The 16062-nt window shown below is 39.9% G+C and overlaps 1 long non-coding RNA gene across 1 annotated transcript in view; it reads right to left on the bottom strand.

The window, feature by feature from the left end:
* LOC122811534 overlaps positions 1 to 16062 on the bottom strand; it is a 338063-nt gene that overhangs the window by 7048 nt on the left and 314953 nt on the right. Inside the window, exon 2 of the long non-coding RNA XR_006366267.1 lies at positions 14657 to 14805. This is a non-coding gene — a long non-coding RNA (uncharacterized LOC122811534). The remainder of the gene's footprint in view (positions 1 to 14656; positions 14806 to 16062) is intronic.

Raw genomic sequence — 16062 nt, 5'->3', positions numbered from 1 at the left:
TCCATCATGTTTTGAAACTCCATTTTATCCTCCTTACCCCTTCTAAAAAAAATCTATCTTACCTAATAAATCTTGAATAATTTCATTTTCCCATTCCTTAAAGTCCTCTCTTTTTGCTGGATGGATAGGGTAGTACCAGTGTCTCATTTTTACTTTATTAGCCTGCATCTTTATCTTAGTTTTTTTAGGTACACAAGCTAAAACAGTTTTTGGGTGTGTTTCAACGCTTTAAATTGAATACATATGTACCCTTGAAATATAATTTTTATTCAGTCCAGCCCAGTTATTGTACCTTGGGGAGTAATATGCGAGTTCTGTTTAGTTTTCTATTGCCAAATACATAACTTCCATACCAAATACAATAAACCACAAAACAGCATACTGTAATAATAATAAAAATGCCACAGCAGAAGTCTCAGCCAAACGTTTATTTACCACATTTGGTGAATAAACATTTGGCTGGGACTATTGGTGTGGAGTTTTTATTATTTATAACTCCCATACCAAACTTTCTCATATATCTCTTCAGAAATCTACCCTCATTTGTTATTTTCCTTTCTAGGTCCCCCCAGTGCATCCTCAAGGCTGAAAATCATGTTCCAGTCCCCTCACATAAATAATACTCCCTACTGAAAATGCATTTCTTCCAAAATGCTCATAAGGTCCTACCAAGATGGCTGCACACTGAGTAACAACTCAATTTCAGTGCTCCCAGTGTTAAAAAATAAATTAGAAAAGAAAGCCAGTGAATTAGTCTTCTTGGGGTAAATTTCAGTTACTTGCTAGTAAGTGCACTGCCTGGATGCCACCAAATCAAAAATTAGAAAACCTAAAAGAAAATCAAGCACAAAGGATTAAGAGAAAACACTGACTGGGTAGAATCCTGCAGCTATTCAGAAAAAAGCAGTTCAAACTCCCTCTTTGGTGCAAGACATGACTTCCTGTAATCTTTGGAAAAAATAAGTCACATGCTTGGAGCTGATTAAAATAAACAAGACAATGAAGGAGTATATTAATGCAAATACCAAAAGGCTGGAAAATGGAAAAAGCTTTAAACATATGTTCAGACGAGCTAACAAAACTGCAAAAATTACTGGTTGAAATGAAGAAAAGGCTGGCTGAGTCTGTGACTGCTCAAGAAGAGATGTTTCAAAAAATGGTAGAAATAAAGGACAGAGCAATTAGGAAAATACCCAAGATATTCTGCAATTCCAGAGAAACTGGAAAGAACAGACTGTATTCATTTTATAAAAGCACAAAATAAAAAGCTGGACTGGTTTACCACAGCAGGACTTGTTAGCTGAAATAGCACATTGTGTGTATGCTCCAAACCTGGCTATGAGAAAGCAGCCAAGAGCTCTAATAGTAAAGATGCAATCCTACCAACAGAAAGAGATGATTCTGACAAAACTGTGGCAGAAGGACAAAGTACTAAAAGTTGGAGGCAGTAGAGTATTTGTAGAAAATGATTACTCACTGTACACCAGGCAGTAGAGGAGTAAATTGATTCCAGCAATCAGGGAATGTTGAGAAGCAGGTTTGCACTTCAAGCTGCTGTATCCAGCTACCTTCAGAATATTTTTTTTACTGGAGGGTGAAAGTCATTTTTTGATGCAGAACATGCTAAGGAGAAAATACAAAAGTTTGTCCAACAAAAAGTGAGCTTTTGAATATATTATTTCCATCTTTTAGCTTACATGCACGCATCAATATTTGGCAGGCTGATCTCTTAGGTAGTCATTTCTTCTCATCTCTATTTGAACCTATGTCACATTTTCATGATTTTGCTTCAATGAAAACACAATTTTGTCAGGAGCAACTCTTTCTGCTTGCACCTTTATTATTATAAGTTTTGGATGTATTCTTATGGCCAGATTTGGGGCATACATATGATAAATCCTCTCAATTAAATTCTGCTGTGAAACACCAGTCCATTTCCTTATCTATACTTTCATAAAATTAATGCAACCTGTTCCTCCCAGTTCTTCTGCTACAGCAGAAAATCTTGGGCTTTCACTGCATGCTTACATTCTTAAACCTCTACTATTTTTTGAAGCAGTTCTTGAGAAGCATCATGCTCAGCATGCCATTTGTTCATTGCAGCTTCTGTGTTTTGTAGTTTTATCAGTTCACCTGAATAGCTAGTCAAAGCTTCTTCTATTATTTTGTTATTTGACTTTAAATATATTCCTTCGGTATCTCACTTATTTTAAACACCTCAGAGTGCATTTGCTTTATTTTTCCTCTAAATTACTGGAGGACATCCCCTGTACCAAAAATGAAAACAGAGCTGCTTTTTGCTAAACAGCTATAAGATTATTTACAGACATAGCTTTTCTTCACCTTTTCTGGTTGAATTTGTGCTACTTTCTCCAATATGCATCTTTCTGGCATACAAGTAGTGTTGTCATTAGCCAATAATTAAATTTTACCCAAACTGATAGGAAGAAGCCGAAAAAGCCAGTAAAAGCTAACTGCAGTTTTCATAACCGGAGAGCTCTAATCGACCAATGTGCAGTCATTTGGAAGTCCTAGGATCAAAAATATTGAAATCTGTGCAACATTCTAAAGTAACATGTCCCAACTTTGGTTCTTTTTCTGAGGGTGCCCAGAATGCATAAATATGTCAAAAAAACTCCCTTTTTAAATCATAAAAGGCAAATCTGCCAATGGTCAAGAGGCCACAGCATTCAGCAAAGCTATTTATATGCACACAGTAGTTAAAAAAAGCAATAGTTGCCTGGGCAGTTCAGTCTAGTTATAACCTAGAAAGGACACCTTTTCAGGTACCACTGGCCAGAGTTTACGTGAACTGAGAAGGTTGCATGGGAACAAGCAGATGGCAGTGTTCAATATTATCCCAGCAGATGTTTTAATAGGAAATTATGTGTACATGAGGTTACATGCCACCAGGAGTAGAGGCAAGCCATGTGAAAGGTAGCAGGGGAAGGGGGGCCCAGCCAAAGATGGTGATGTGTCTACTTCAAGGGAGGACTGCTAAATAAACAGCAAACCTGAATCTGAGTCACAACTATTAAAAGGTACTGGGCTTCCCTTGAAAAGGGGTGAATTAGGTTGCAGTGCAAGCCTGAATTTAAGGCACCACTATCAGAAGATACCATACTTATTTTGGAGGGGAAGCTGGGAAGGGTCACAAAGAAATAGACAGACTCAGCTCTCATAGTTCAACTTTATACAGTTTGAGGGAAATAGCCAAGGAGGCTGCTGATCTTCAGGGGCAGAGGTGTCCATATACTGGAAAAATGGGTTAGTGTACAGAGAATGGACCTCTGAAGGTGGGCTAAAGGGAGAAGTGATACAGCAGACAGTATTACCAAGGCCACACAGATGTTCACGTCTGGCCACAGTCCATAATATTCATATTTTCAGGCAAAGTGGCATAATGCATATGAAAAGAAGGCTTATGCAACATTTCTGCTCACCAGATATTGCAAAATATGTGACAGAGTACTGCAAGACATGGAAGCAGTGCCAGGCAAGACAGAAGAGAGAGCTAAAGCTGCTTTGTTGCCTTTACCTATTATTGAGGAACCATTTCAGAGTAGCTGTGGACATTGTGAGGCCTCTAAATATCTCAAGTTCTACAAGTAAAGAGACACCGTGATGATGGTCGACTATGCTACTAGATACTCTGAAGTGGTGGTTCTGACTTCTGTTAAGCTAGAGAAATTGGAAAATACTTTGTTAGAAATCTTCAACAGGCTAGGTTTCCAAAATGAAATATTGACAGAGGTATCAATTTCATGTCAGACATGTTAGCTGTTTTTGGAAGCATCAAGGGGTGAAGCATTTAATAGCTAAACCGTACCACTAACAGAACAATGGTTTGGTTGAGAGGTTTAATTCATCAGTAAAGACCATGTTGAGAATATTTGCACACCAGTTGAAGAAGAAATAGGACATGTGCTTGCATATACAGACATGCCCCAGGAATCAACAGGCTTTTCACCTTTTGACTTGCTGTATGGTCAGATGGTGAGTGTGCCATGGATATAATTTGTGATGATTAGGAGGGTGATGGTCACTTACACAAGAATCATAGGAGAATGCAAGGCATCTGGACCAAGTAGCCATTTGCCCTTTGCCAGTATCTATCCATTTAGGTCTTGCCTCTTCTTTCAAGGTAATGACAGGCCAGTCCTGCCAGGGGTGAATTTACAAATACTCACCCAGCTGTTAAGCAATCTTCCTTCAGAAATGAGCCTATCATAATGTTTAATTAGTAGAGGAAGTTCATTTCAGAGAAAGCGTAGATGCTTCATAGATTCATAGGTAGGTACTAGGCTATCGGCCCAAGAGCTTAAGTAAGCCTAGCCAACAAGGTTCCCTGGCTTACGCCACCCAATAAAGTTATTTTCTTGTGGTCCTGTCGAGCAGAGCTACAGAAGTGATCCCTGGGGTGTATTTCCTATTTCTCATTCACTCAGCAAGATTTTTCTTGAAGAGTGCTAATGAGGAACTTGGCTTGACATAGATGGGTAGCTTGTTCCAGAGTATGGGAAGTCTCTGGGACAGGAATCTATCCTTCCAGCATGTCCTGTTTATTGTGGTGACAAGGTTTTGGTCCCTAGAACATGCAGCTTGGAGGGATTGGGATTTCTCTAGGTGTAGCATGTCCAACAGCTCTGGGTTTGACATAGCATTATATGTTGGGCAGAGATCACCTCAGAGTAGGCGATATGCTATGGAGAAAAGTTGGAGTTTTTTGAGACAGTCAGTGTAGGGCATCTGTTTGAGGCCAGTAATCCTCTTTGTGAGGTACTTCTGTGGCCTTTCCAGCTGCTGCAGATGTCCTGTGAGGTACATTCCAAAAGGGGCGTTATACTCTATAATGGCTCTAATGAGTGTCGAGTAGAGGGGAACAATGACCTTTTTCTCCTTGATGAGAACGCTTTTGTGATGAGGTGTGCCATGTAGAAGGATTTTGTGACTACTGTGGTGATTTGATTATCAAAGGAGAGATTACTGTCCACCTGGGTCCCAAGGTCTCATCACATATTCGGCATTAAGTAGACTGCCGCCTATGTGGTAGTTCATGGGTACAGAGTTTTTACCAAAGGGGATGACAATGCACTTTTTGGCATTGAGCTTGAGGCCATAGCTCTGACACCAGATATCTGTCTCAGTGAGGCCCTTCTGTAGGATGTCCACATTATTTGGGAACTCGACTATGGCTCCTAGTTTGCAGTCATCTGTGAACTTCATTAGCCAAAGTCCTTCTGTGTTAGCCTGTACTTCAGAGAAGTAGATACCAAACAGGAAAGGTCCCAGGACTGAACCCTGTGGTACTCCACTTGTCATTGGTTTGAAGTCAGATTTGGAGTCTGCAACTTTTACAGTGTGGGTTCTGTCAGTTGTCAACCCATCTTGTGATGTAGGTATTTATACCTAGTTTAGTGAGTTTAGCTATAATTCCAGAATGGAGGATTGTGTCGAAAGCCTTGGCAAGGTCAAGATAGGCTGTGTGAACCACCTTACCCTCGTCTATGGTTTGGTGACTGCCTCAAAGAAGTCGATCAGGTTCAGGAGGCATGATCTGCCTTTCACAAACCCGAACTGGGTGGGTTCCAGAGTTTGGAGGTTACCAATGTTTTTGTTTATGAGTTCCATGATGATACGTTCCATGGCCTTACAGACCAGGCTCATCAGGCTAATAGGGCGATAGCTCCCAGGATCAGTGGTGGCTCCCCCTTTGTGGAGTGGGTTAACTGTTGCTGTGTGCCATTCAGTGGGCACAAAGCCTGATGTGAGGCTATGATTGATGGTGCTTAGGTGGGGAGCCAGTTTGTGTAAAATACAGCCTGGGATGTTGTCCGGTCCCATGGATGCTGTGTTTTTGGCTTTACAGAGTGCAGCTTTTACCTGTGTAGTTGTGATTATAGGAACTCTGCACTCTTCCTGTATATATATATATATATATATATGGGCCCTTTAGGGGGTGGGGGGGGAGTAAAGTTAGAACTGAACCGATCTGACCAACGAGGAGTTGATGTCAGGTGTGGAACACCGGTCACTCATGTTGGTAATGACTAGGTCTAGGATATTGTTGCCCCTGGTGGGCTGTGGATAAGTTGATCCAGGGGATTGGAATTTATGGATTCCAGAAAGTGTTAAGCAAAGGAATTGGTACATGAGTAGTTTTCCCAGTTAATGGTGGGCTAGTTGACATTGCCCATTATTAGGGTGTTTGGTTGAACCCTAATATTTTCCAGTATATCAAGAAAAGAGGAGTGGGAATCCTGGGGCATGGTGAGGGATCTGTAGCAAGCTACAATTTGGATTGCAGTTTTGTTCAGAGTTAGTTGCACTTGGATAACCTTTGATGCATTATGCTGAGCAACTAGCCTGGAGATGTGGAGATCCTTAATGAATATGGACACACCTCCACCTTTGGTATTCCGGTCCAGGTTAGGTGGCCGAAAAGTGTGGTATGAGGTATAGCCTGGTAATGCAGGGGTGCTCTTTGGACCCTTGAACCAGGTCTCAGTCACTGCACAGATATCAATGTTTTCCATTTTAAGGAGTGCTTCGAGGGAGGGCATTTTGAGATTTAGACTTCTAGCATTGAGTAGCATTACCCTCGGTTTTTGCTTGCCTGTTCCTGTTACGGTGGTGAAATTGTCATTTGAACCTTGCCTCAAAAAGGCACTACAGGAGCGGCAAGCGCCCTAGCCAGTATCCGGAATCCCAGGGGTGACAGGTGCAGGCCATCTTTGGCAAAGCATCATGGTCTGTCGACCATGTTGTCCCAGGCAGACAGATACTCAATCCCCTTAGAATGACACCAGAAGCTTAGCCAATTGTTAAAGTCAATTATTTTGTCCTTGTACTGCGGTATCATTCTGGGTGATGGCAGGATGCTACTCAGGGCTAGGGTTATACCTGCCTGGGTTACAAGATCAGAGAGCTCTTCCATGTCTCTTTTCATGTAGTCCAGGGAGGTATGTCTCAGGTCATTCACACCATCAAGGACAATGACAGAGTCATATTTGTACTTGTTGTGGAGTGACCTGAGTGCATGGGTTATGTGGTGGATCCTGGCACCCAACAGGCAGCTGACAATAACCTTCTCCTTGTTTAGCCTGGTGAGTGGGACATCAAGTGTGCCTGACTATAGAGTCACCCATGAATAGTGTGTTGGGTACATTGTTTTCCTTATGGGCTGTGGTTAAATGGCACACGGAGTCTGTGGGCTATGTGTCATTTGGGTTGTGTTGGGGGGTGGAGGTTGCTTGCGTTTCTGCTTTGGAGGTCTCTGTTGCTTGAGCAGATTATTATTGAGAGCCTCCGTGAATGTTTTTGTGTTTCTATGTGTGGATTTTGGTGGTGTAGGTTTAGTGGGACTGTGTGATGAGTGTGGTGTGGTGCAAGTGTTTACCTTCTCCTCTTGACTGTCAAGTTCAGTCTTGGTTGGAGAGAGCTGTACCTCTGGTTTGGCGAGATAAGTGCATTTCTCACAGGTTGTAGTGTTGGGTAGTAGGAGGAGAGGGTTGTCTGTGTACATGAGGCAATTGCTACATTGCCCCAAGATACCCAGTTTCATCAGATAGACAGGAGATAACACTGGGAGCTGACACTTGGACATGCCTGAATAAAAAAACTGCTTTCCTCTAGACAAGTGAGGAAAGTGAGTACAAGAGCTGTGTTTCTCTAAGCAAGTGAGGAAAGTAAGTATAAAAACTGTTTTCCTTTAGGTAATGAGGAAGGTTGAGTGCCGTAGTAATTTGTAGCTTATTTAGTTCTTACAACAAGTTCTGAACAAGTGCCGAGCATGAATAAGCAAATTCAAGTGCTAAAACTAAGAATCTGTATCTGAACTAGACTAGTTGCAAGAAAGAAACAAGTGCAAATGTGGGCTTTTAAATCAGAAAGTTGAGAGAGATGGAAAAATTGCCCAAACGGCCAATAACTACAATTTCTGGGCCAGAGCCACTCCTTATGTGGTAGATAGGCTACCTAGTGCTTACCACTCCCACTGATAAGCTAGAAAGCTTCCTTCCAACACAGAAAGGCTTGGGGGCCTCAGGAGCTTACAAACAGTCCTAAATACAGCAAATCTGTATCTGGACTAGACTAGTTACAGGAAGGGGGAAACAAGTGCAAATGCGGGCTTTTAAATCAGGAAGTTGAGAGAGATGGAAAAACTGCCCAAACGGCAAATATCTACATTTCCTGGGCCAGAAACCCCTCCTTATGTGGTAGATATGTTACCTAGTGCTTACCAGTCCCACTGATAAGCTAGCAGGCTTCCCTCCAACACAGACAGGCGTGGGGGTCTCAGAAGCTTACAAACAGTCCTGGATATATCAAATCTGTAGCTGGACTAGACTAGTTACAGGAAAGGCAGGAAACAAGCATACATTTTTTTCTTACAGTTAAGCAGAACACATGGAGATTCTAGCAAAGTCTTTTTTTTTTTTGTAAAGGAAAGGGAGAGAGGAGAAGCAGAAGATAATTCAAGGTTAGGAAACTAAGTGGGTTGGCCTATCACACCACCATGAGTTGTTTATTTGTTGCAATATATTTAGATCTCTGGCCCTGTTGTCTTGCAGGACTGTTCAATTTGTGGAAGTAATAAATCTTGGATGATTGGATCCCTGATTGCTTGATAATCAAGACTCAGATAACCTCCAAGGAGTTTGTAGAAACACTGAACACTGAGACAGGGTGTCCAGTCTCTCTTGGTGGCAAACAAGTGTTAAGCCTATGATCTCTTTAGTTGGGAACCTCTGCGGTCCTTCCATTCATTCAATGTGACTAGCAAGGCACATTCCAAATGGGGCATTGTATTCTATGATAGGCCTAATCAAAATATGACAGAGTAAGAACCTCTTTAGATCTTGAGCATATTGCTTATGTGATTAGCTGCACTGTAGGAAAGGACTTCTTAACTATTGTTGCAACATGATGTTCAAGGGTGATGTAGTTGTCCTCCCTGTTCCAAAGTCTCTCACTACATTCTCATTTTGAAGTAAGGTGTTGTCTGTACTATAAACTGGAGTGAAAGAGTTCTTACCAAATGCAGCAATAGTGCCCTTTGTAGAATTTAGTTTGAGACCATGTTTTTTGTACACCAACTATTTATTAATGTAAGCACATGCTGACATCCCTCAGCCAGTTGTCTATGCATCTAATTATATAGGAGTTAATTTGTAACTTATTTGCCTTGTTTGCTATGCTATCATGAGGCATGGTATCAAATCCCTTGGAGAGATCTAGGTATACTATAAGGCCAGGAAGTCTACTCTCCGTGGCTTGAGCTACCTTCTTGAAGAAGTTAACCAGATTCGTTAGGCAGGATCTATCCTTTACAAAGCCAAACACATGGGGATGAAGTCTCAAAACATTTTGATATCCTAGTTCATCAAGTCTGTTATGCTGTGTTCCATGGATTTCCATACATGGGTCTTCAGATTGATGGGTCTGAAGTTTCTGGGGTTCACCCTTGTGAAGTGGCATCACAATAGCTGCTCATCATACATCGGGGCCAAAGCCTATTGCTAAGATTCAGGTTGAAGAGACTATGGAGTGGCTCCACTGGTGCATTTTTAGTAATGTTTATCGAGCAGCTGGGCATATTATCAGGTTACATGGAGGAGGTAAGAAAGTACTTTTACCAGATGTTCTTTAGCAATGACTGGAGATTGAAGTCCTCAGGAATATGTGGGATTTGTAGTTGCCTTAGGTGTGAAATTAGCACTAATTTTATGTGCTAGTATGTTGACAATATCCATTGCATCTGAGCAGGTTGTGCCATTCTGAATACGTTATCAACAATGTTGAATATTATTCTTTATTTTCCTGACATAAAAGAACACCTTTAGCTTCCAATACTAGTTTAAGTTCATGGAATGCCTCAGTTTTAAGGATGTTTTTTTTTAAATTCTTAGAAAACTTCTTGATGTTATCCTTGATATGTGGGCCCTTAGACTGGTTTATCGATTTTTTTTATTGTAAAGTTTATTTATGAGTGTGGACCACCAATCTGATTTGATTTTGAACTTCCCATTTTGTTTAGATGTAATTGGGGCAGCCAGATTAATATAGTTATCCAGGAGAGCACATACTTTGTTTGCATATCTATCTGCTGTGTCTATTTCCTGGGTAATACAGCTATACTTGAATTTAGAGACATATAATTGTAAAAAATTTGCACATTTGAAATTCTTGAATTTTGTGATATTTGTCTCAGGGGGGTTTAGAGATTTTGAGGGTGACGGTTACCAGTTTGTGATTAGACTTGACAGGTGAAGTTAATACTAAAAGGCTAGTACATAGAGATACCAAGCTGGTAAGGACCAGATTGAGAATATGTCCTCTAGTGGGTTCTTTACCCAGATTTAGGAGAGCAGAATCGAAGTGTCTGATTATGAAGTCACCACTCACTAGTATATTTTTATATGAATATGTAGAAGGCATAGAAGTACTGTGTTTGGAGCCATCTCCCTCCTTGCTGCCCAACTGTATTTATGCCAAAATGTGTCAGTGTTTGGTTTACACTGGGGCCCAGCCTAATGGGTCTTGGAGGCTTGGATAAGGATTCTTTCACAGCTTTGGCATACAATAATTTTCTGTACGACTGTGTGGTGTGTCGTGGTAGTATGCGTTGGTCACAGGATGTGTTAGAGAGTAAGGCCTTCAGTTGGGTTAAGTACTTCCATTTCTCACCAGTACTGTTGAGCTAAGCAATAGCTCATTGTGAGCGTCTGGCAATTTTACACTGCCTAACTGTACTGAGTGCAAGGAAACTGGTAATTGAAGGATGACTGGTGAGCTGACTTTACATTTCAGACCAAAGGTACAAGAGGAGTTTGGTATAGTATTAGTATTATTAAAATCAAGCTGAGTAAATTAAGGGAGGTTAAAGTAATGGATACAGTTTTAGCATAAACTTAATCAGAATAATGCATTTGGTTTTAACATACAATTAATCAGAAATAATGTTGGCACGAATATCCTTAAGGTGGAAGAAAATATAGTCAAATATATAACTGTAATAATATGCTGCTTGGAGAAAAATACGAAGTTTAAGGTTGTAAATATGGTTCCATGCTTTAGTTTATAATCAGTCTAAGATAAAATAAAATGAAGTAAGTTGAAATTAACATTAAAAGAGTACCATGTTTAATAATTCATTACTTATTTACGAGGATAATTTGGAGGTGTACTGCCGTGCAGATGCTCAGTGCTATGCTTGCATATCTCACTCAACTGGGGAACTATGATAACTAGAAGAGAAACTGCTTTAGCCAATAACGTCTACTTCTCAGAAACAACAGCCAATCATCCTATACCACAGAATCACCACTAATGGTCCCTCATAAACTTTCAACCTGAGCAAAAAAACATCTGTATGTTGTGTAAAAAGGGGAAAGCAGAGATTAAAAAAAAAAAACAAATCAGTCAACTTAACACGGATGCAGTACATACAGCACAGTAACAGACTGTCAAGTGATTTATATACACACACACACACACACACACACACACACACACACACACACACACACACACACACACACACACAGTAGAGAGTTGATTATCCAAAGTAATAGTGACCTAGGGCAGTTCAGATAATCAACATGTTTGCATAATAAAACATAACTGAACAAGATAAAAAAAACTTCTAAAATCTTATTTTTTCTGCACGCAGGAATACAATTTTCAATCATTCAGTGATTCCAGTGGACAATAAAGAATATTTTCACACATGAGCCGGCTACAAGCTCAAAAAACATGCTTAAGCAAATATGTATAATGTTTACATATTCAGACATTGTGATTTTTTCTACCCGAAAATCTTGGAAGGCTGGTTCGAATAATTGACAGTTCAGATAATCGACATTCGGATAATCGTCTCTCTACTGTACACACAACAGTCAAAAAAATTAAACACTCCACCAGATGAAGAAGTACAAATGAAATGAGTTACTTTCCTGATTTAAGGATGAAAAGTAGTTTCAAAACAGCAGTTATTCTCTATCTGCATCTGTGTCCCTAGCACCCTTTATATATCAGCATCTGTGTCCCTAGCACCCTTTATATATCAGCATCTGTGTCCCTAGCACCCTTTATATAGAGGCAAAGAGTGAGGGTATCAAGTGCAGTTAAACTGAATAGGGAAAGTGAAAGAACAAATAAAAATACCAATGGCTTAACAATAATGTCTACTTCAAAAACAAAGCAGCTAATCAACCCAGGCCACAGAATGACCACTACTGTTTCCCCAGAAACTGCCACCCTAACCAAAAACTAGCTGAACCAGCAAATGGTGTGTAAAATGGAAAAGCAGTGGTAAAAAGTAGTAAGTCATCTTAACTTGGGAGAGTAATGCTCGTAATACAATAACAGCCAGGTGACCAATATATATGCAGCAATCAGCTTTCTAGTCAAACAGCCAGGTGACCAATATATATACAGCAATCAGCTTTCTAGTCAAACAGCCAGGTGACCAATATATATGCAGCAATCAGCTTTCTAGTCAAACAGCCAGGTGACCAATATATATGCAGCAATCAGCTTTCTAGTCAAACAGTATGAAAAGAATCAAACATTAAATAAAACCACTTAAGTTGTATAATTCACTAGGTGACTATACATGCAAATGAAGTCAGTTACTTTCCTGATTTAAGAATGAAGAGGAGTTTCAAAACTCCACTTATTCCCTATTTCAGCATCTGCTCTGCTAGTGAAGCCTTTAGATAAAGACCCTATCTGTTGTGAAATAAGCCCTTAAGTTCAGGACCAGGCTAAGGGATCTCATGGGAATGGCACAAGAGTACAAGCATACCAGCAGCAAAAGGTCTACTATGACTGGACAAGGGACATGGCAGGGACTGAGAGTACTCTGTTTGGCAGAAAGTGATGGTGCTTGTTAGACATAATAAGCAGCAGGTGGTATGGGAGTATCACTTCAGTACTGTAAGAAAGGGAAGTGACGGCAGTATGAGAGTACCACTTCACTGTTGTAAGAAAGGGAAGTGATGTCATTATGAGAGTACCACTTCACTGCTGTAAGAAAGGAACGTGATATTAACAAAGTGGTAGATCTAGGCCAGAGAGAGAAGCACAAACTCTACCATGTTGACATGATGAAACCACCCATGATAGACACTGGTACTCAGTGTCTGCTTTGGGATCCAGGAGGAATCAGAGTGGATGTTGTGGCAGAACTTCTCAGTGAGGCTCAGTCTGATACTTCATTAGATATAGTAGTACTTCCACAGCAGCTATCTCTTACCTAAATTCTACAGATCCAGGCAGTGCTATGAAAGTTTGTGTGCATGTATACTAACCACATGGTGGACCACTATGTAGACACAAGGTCCCAGCAGACATTCAAACAAACCCCTAACAAGGTGACTGAGCAAGTTATGTAGATGCTGAAAGAGGAACTGCAGGAGATGTTGGATCTTTGCTAATCCAAGAGTTCAACAGTCCCAGGGTCTCACCAGAGGTGTTCATACTAAAAAAAACTTTTGGTTATATGAGTTCAAGATGTGCTTTGGAACAAGGAATGCACCAGCAACTATTCAGATGTTTGTAGTTTGTATCCTGTAAGAGGTGGCATCTGAGAGAATGATTCATCAATCTACAGCTGATCCTGGCAAGAACATGTTCAACATTTTAGGTAGGTGTTGGGTATTTTCTGAAAAGAGCAGGGTTAAATATTAAGGCCAACAAGTGTCAGCTGGGAATGTCAGAATTATCTTGTCTGTATTATGGAGTGGATGGTGTGAAATTCAGTCAGCCAGAGCCACCAAGGTTGAAGCCATTCAGAAATTGCCTTTCCCTGCTGTAAGAAGCAACATTCCTATGGACGATGGGGTACTATAGGAAGATTGCCCTCACTATTATATGATAACCACTTCTGTTACAGACCTTACCAGATAAGACTATCTAGACTCCAGTCTATATGTAAGCATTCTGAATGTTTAAAAGTGCCTTGCATGCATCCTTTCTGATAGCCAATCCTGACTACAATCAATAATTTATTGTATAGTAGATGCTTCAAACACTGAGGTTTCCTTAATGTATCCAAGCCATAAACTTCAGCCCACAGAGGAATCCAATCCAATGTAGAAAGGGAGGGTCTAGACATAGTCTGGGCTCTATAAAGGCTTCCACCATACTTATATTGCAGAAAGTTCACTGTGCACACAGACCATAACCCTTTAAAGTGGTTACTTAGGGTGTCGAGGCAAAATGGAAAACTTCTTAGATGGAATTTAACACTGGAATCCTATAACATGACTTTTCAGCACAGGAGCAGTACTGATTTTTTTCTAATGGAGACAGACTGTCAAAAGAGGAAACAGGATAACATACCAAAAATGATAATGTACCATTAGAGTGTACTCACATCTCAAGTATTGTTTTCTGAGAGTATTTCTAGAAAACATGCTTGAAACTGGGTCTATGTTCAGTAACCAAAAATTAAAAAACCCAAACAGCTAAATATAGAACAGAAGATAGTGGAAACTGACAATTACTGAAGAAAGACATCATCGAAAATAAATTCATTGAATGGCCATAGTCAGCCAACATTACAAACACAACACCCCCTAATATACCAACTCCAAGATCGCACTACAGTGGGGAGTAGGCCATATTTAAAAGGTTTCCCTTCACTTACCTTAAGTTACTTCTTGGTTGTTGGCCAACTATGGCCATTCGATGAATTTTCGGTGATGTTCAGTAATTGTCAGTTTTGCCGTCTTCCTTTCGATATTTCGCCGTTCGGGTTTTTTATTCTTCAGTATTCAAACATAGACCCCTTGAAATCTAGATGGGAGAGAAGATGTGATGTCTCAGAATAAATCTGCTACTGTTTTCTGAGTCATATTGTAACAGAGCTGTGTGCTGTACTAAATCCTTATAAAATTGGTAGTTGGCAAACTAAAAATATGTTGCTCAATCTGCAGTGTTTTCCAGTGGCATGAAAACATGTTAGAACTCGATCTTTTCCCATGCAATGTATACAAAAGTAAATGAAATATGTAGCTGTCTTTTCCTGGAATCTGCAACAATTATGCATGCACTATGACATGTAAAACATTCATGTGAAATAGAATATGTAATTGAGCCACCCTCCAATTTCAAGATTTGCAACTATTCCAATACCAGGAAGCTGAAAAAAAGCAAAATTAGAAACTTCTGTGAAGAGGCAGCCTACAAAGAGCAGGAAAACAAACTAATCAGCAAGTAAATCTGAAACCCTGCTTTACTGCATTCGTGTTTCTTTCTTTCTTTTTTTTTTTTTTTTGTTAATGAGGAAGGCATAAGCCAAATAGCTGGAAGAAGTCAGTCAGGGGAAACTTTTTGTCTTCTGCATCTATGTCTCTGCCAAACAGATCTTCTGGAAATTCAGCCAGCTTAGGGCTCAGCAATTATTTTAGTGAGGAGATATCAAGAAGGGTTAGCAGTAGAAAGATTTGTTCTCAATCTGTTTATTCAAATGATTATTTCCCATTTCCTCTGTACAAGTTTATAATTCTCTCCAAATTTAATTTTTAACTGTGCCACTTAACACATTAAGTATTTTTATTTATTCAGTTAAAAACTTCTTATTTATTAATTGATATATTAATTGCTAGAGGGTGATAAGCTACTGGCATTTATATCCAATTGACCAAAACTGTTCTGTTTTACACTACTGTTTGTGTTAATTATAATTTGGATTATAATCAAGAATTGAACAGTAACTGGAAGATCAACATTCAGGAAATCTGGATTGGTAGTAGATGACCCAGGAAAGATAGCCACAGTGTTTGAGAATATTACTAGCCTGCCAAGATGGTTCCAAGGAGCAAGGTGAAAGACTCTTCTTAGGAGGATGGTTATTTGATATGAAGCCTATACCTAGGTGTAGATAGTACAGACCCATGGCAACAGTGAATATTTCCTCCATGTTCTTGAGGCCAAGATAAAATTAGTAAGTTATCCAGTAATTCACGTTTGTGTGCTTTTGTAATACTTTAATCTGTTTAGTACCAGTGTATGTGACTTGAGAATCTATACCTCTAGCGACCATCAGATTTT

Source organism: Protopterus annectens, chromosome 9.part0 (assembly GCF_019279795.1).
Source record: "Protopterus annectens isolate FY-2018-M chromosome 9.part0, PAN1.0, whole genome shotgun sequence".
In the NCBI taxonomy this organism is placed as follows: Eukaryota; Metazoa; Chordata; order Ceratodontiformes; family Protopteridae; genus Protopterus; species Protopterus annectens.
The sequence above is the reverse complement of the archived record's forward strand: the minus strand, read 5'-3'. Positions and strand labels throughout refer to the sequence as shown.